The following is a 3,990-nucleotide window of genomic DNA, read 5'->3' as shown; positions in this document are numbered from 1 at the left end:
AATAATGTAAATAATTTTATAGTACTAACATTAAAAATATATAAAACCTTTAATAAAACTGTCAAAATTTCTACTGTTGTATACATAGTGAATATTTTTAAGAAAAGCTAAAAAGACATAGGTGTCTATTATTTCCATTGACATTGAATCCTTCAATCATCATAGAATGCACCTTATAATCACTCAGACAGCTATAATATTTGAATGTATCTTTTTATTTCTATGAATTAAATGTCATAATAATAAATTCTTGGTGGCTACAGGTTTTAGGGTCAGAAAAATTCTACTTTCCTCCCTCCCCCATCCTCTTCCTCCTCCTCATCTTCCTCCCTATCCTCCTCTTCTGCTCCTCCTCCTCCTGCTCCTCCTCCTCCTTTTCCTCCTCTTCCTCCTTCTTCTCTTTCCCCTCCTGTCATCAGAGTTCTCTCTGGGTCTCTTGTGCTATCAGGCAAACCATGTAACATATCTTTATATGCATTTATTATTATCATGGGGGAGGAGAGGAGTGACTTAAAAAGAAATGAGCACCCAGTGCCTAGCTCCATGCCGCTCAGCTCCACGTTGCGCAGCACAGAGCCTGCCATATCAGATTGCTCCCATGGCACACCCATAGTCACTGCTAGCTTTTGCCTATGGCTCAGGGGCCAGTGGTCTCACCCCAGGTCCATAAGTGCAAGGATATTCTGTCCTTCAGTATGCCCGGCTGCTGCATGTTCCCCACTTGCCGATGCGTGTCCCTGGCGGCTCACCAATCCCATACCAAGATGGTACCACAAGCCCCTCCTTTCATGGCTAACTCTCCACAGTCAATTCTCCACAGCAGACCCTATCCCTTGGAGGAATCATAACCCCTGGGGAACACACTCCACCACTTTCCTCCATGCTTACAATATTTCCACCAATCTTCCACTAAGGTACCTGAGCCTTAGAGGGGGTGACAAATGTAGGGCGATCTCTCTTATATTGTGGTGAGATAGTGACTTCTTGGACCTCCTTATTATTTGTCTTTAAGCCATGGCCATTGATCTCTCAGTGGTGTTTCTTCTACTATAAAGACAAATGGAAGGAGACACATTTAAACAAACATGAATGTAAATACAAATGCCTAGAAGATAGTACACCCAGTAGGTGTACTATATTCAATAAACAGTGTACCTGTGATGGCTTCCCCACTAGGACCTGTACCCTTTCTTGACACACAGCGTTGGTGTGGTCTACAGCACCAGATGTGTGTTCCACCCCTAGGAGTGGGCCTCATGCAATTAGAAATTTGTCAGTTGTATGTATGTTGGTCGAGCTATTATTGCACTTGTAGGTATTGCCTGGCATGTCCATAGTGTATAGCATGTGGGGTCTGTCATTGAGTAGAATCACAGGGGATCCTTTCTTCCCCAACCATCTGCATAGTACCTTCTGGCAATATGAATGTCATCCATCCAGTGGCATGGAGTTTTTTAGTTTAGTCTCAGTTCCATCTCTTCTTCTTCTCCTGTGCTCACAATATGTAGTGTCTTCAGCAACATGGCCTTACTGACCTTTCTAGTGTGCAACTGACATTAATGGCAATAGCCTTGATGAATTTGAGGATCTCTAGGATCTCTCTGACCAACAGCTCATAGGGGGCAACCCACCCCCGGTACCATAGATTTTCTTAACAGTTGTATATTTTTAGGAGTGTCTGTCTTCATCTTACCCAATCATAAAACTCCCAAGAATCTTAAAGTTATAACTGGCCTTTGCTTCTTCAGGTATCTTTTGAATGGGTTTTACATCTGTAAAACACTCGAAGTAAGGTTAACATTATGTATTAAATCAATCATAGATAAGGTCTCACATAGTGTGGAAAGGTTTTGTCCATTTGTATTAACTGTTTTCTCCATAGATCCTTGTTAGGTACTATAGCATAGGTACGAGGCATTAATTTGGTTAGCTCTTTACCATTTTTAGTTATTCCTTTGGAGTCATTTTGCACTTGGGGGATTTTACATGGAGTTTCTTTGTACATTTTTATTCTTGATACACTTATAGGTGTTGGCTCCAGTTGCCTGACCCTGCACTGGGCTAAGGAGACTGGGGGGTTCTCCTGTCCCCACTGCACTTGTTGGTTCACTGAGTCAAGCAGGCCCTGGGTCTGCCTCCTGACTGTAGCCACATCTGTCATCTTTCCATTGACCACACCAGGTTGCTGGGGGGAGAACTTGGTGGGAAAACCTGCTTCCACCCCAGTACAGCCTTTATCAGAAGAGAAATGCATCTTATTTAATCCTTGGGGATTCTTAACCACCCCGGGACAGTTTTTATTCTTTGAATGCCTCTTGTAAACTGTTCTTCTGGTTTTAAAGCCTTCCAGAAATGCCTTAGTACTGAATTTCGTTTTCTATCAATTTTTTCTCTGGGAATTTGGGCTTGACCTAAGTCTTGACACATTTGTCTTTGAGTAACCCAAGTGGACCATTTCTTCAGTGTGATCATTTCTATGTCCCTTGTAGGGTGTTCTGTTATTTTACAGTCATGTTTTACACATTTTCAGAGTCACTTTACAAAGATCCTGTCCCATCAAACGGCTTAGTAAAACCATTAAAGCCCCATACCATTCTCGAGGTCCCAGTTGATTTAGGCTTTCTTTCATATCTCTGGTGAACTCAGTCTTATCTGGCCCAGTGAACTGGACATCATATATTGCTTTTCTCATACCTAGTTCTCTCAGTAATGCTTGCCCCCCCCCCTTTGTAGTACTCCAGACCCTGATAATCATGTTTGTGTCCCTTGGTGATGACCAGGTGTCTTTAATGCCTTCAACCAGCCATCCCAGTGAGGACTGTTCCCCCCTCATTGGCCTAGGTTGAACAGCCTATATTGCAAGGATGGATGGGTGGTTATATAACTCAGCTGTGAAGCTTCTGAAGGACTTAGACTGACATCATTTGCTCCCATATCCCATATTCTCACAAGCCACGTGGCTAGGGGCTCTCTGTTTGCTTGCTTGTAAGTTTTTTCTAGGTTTAACAGTTCTAGTATGGAATATTTCCTAGCTACAGCACTCTTAGTTTTTTGGTTTTTTGTTTTTTTTTTTCTTTTTCTTTTTTCCTTTTGCATCAACAGTTGAACGGAGGGGCAGCTTTAGCTACTTTTATTTGTAGGTCATTTTCCTTTTTACTATTATCTGTCTCTTTCTCTGAGTACTTGGACCTTACACAAGTTAAAGTGTCAAGCTCTCCAACTGGATCTGCCAGGACTTTCCTAGCCTTTTCAGCTTCCCCTGCCTGGGGCACATCTTTTATTATGCAAAGTGGCCATGTCTCCTCTCTGGGCACTCTGTTTTGGGGTAAAAAGTTTTTCTCACCTCTGAATAACCTTAACAAATCTTCACATATCCACAACATAACCCCACATTTACAGCATAGCTGTGGCCCACGTTTCTGCCTGGCTGGCCTCTTTTTAGTTACAGATTTTATAATCCATTGTATAACTCATGTGACTATTGCTAACCCCATTAAGCATATGGAGTTTGATTGCCCCCCCCCCACGTTCTTGACAGCTGCTCCTGGATTTGGGAATCATAGCCCAGCTGACCAGCCACAAAGGAAGTGGGAACAGCACTGCTCTCCCAGACCCACATCCCCAAGGCTCTGATTCATTTATCCGGGCCAGACTATGCCAGTTTTGTTGCCAGAATTCTCTCTGGGTCTCTTGCACTATCAGGCAAACCACCATAACATATCTTTATGTGCATTTATTATTATGGGGGGGAGTGACTTAAAAAGAAACAAGCACCCAGTGCCTAGCTCTGTGCCACGCAACTCCACACTGTGCAGCTCTGCACTGCATCTCAGAGTCTGCCATATCAGATTGCTCCCGTGGCATACCCATAGTCACAGAAAGCTTTCACCCACACCTCAGGGGCCAGAAGTCTCACCCCAGGTCTATAAGTGCCAGACCATTCTGTCTTTGAGTACGCCTGGCTGCTGCACACTCCCCACACCTGCTGCC

Source organism: Nannospalax galili, unplaced genomic scaffold, assembly GCF_000622305.1.
Source record: "Nannospalax galili isolate Female #2095 unplaced genomic scaffold, S.galili_v1.0 scaffold1150, whole genome shotgun sequence".
Taxonomy (NCBI): domain Eukaryota; kingdom Metazoa; phylum Chordata; class Mammalia; order Rodentia; family Spalacidae; genus Nannospalax; species Nannospalax galili.
This window is presented reverse-complemented; position numbering follows the sequence as displayed.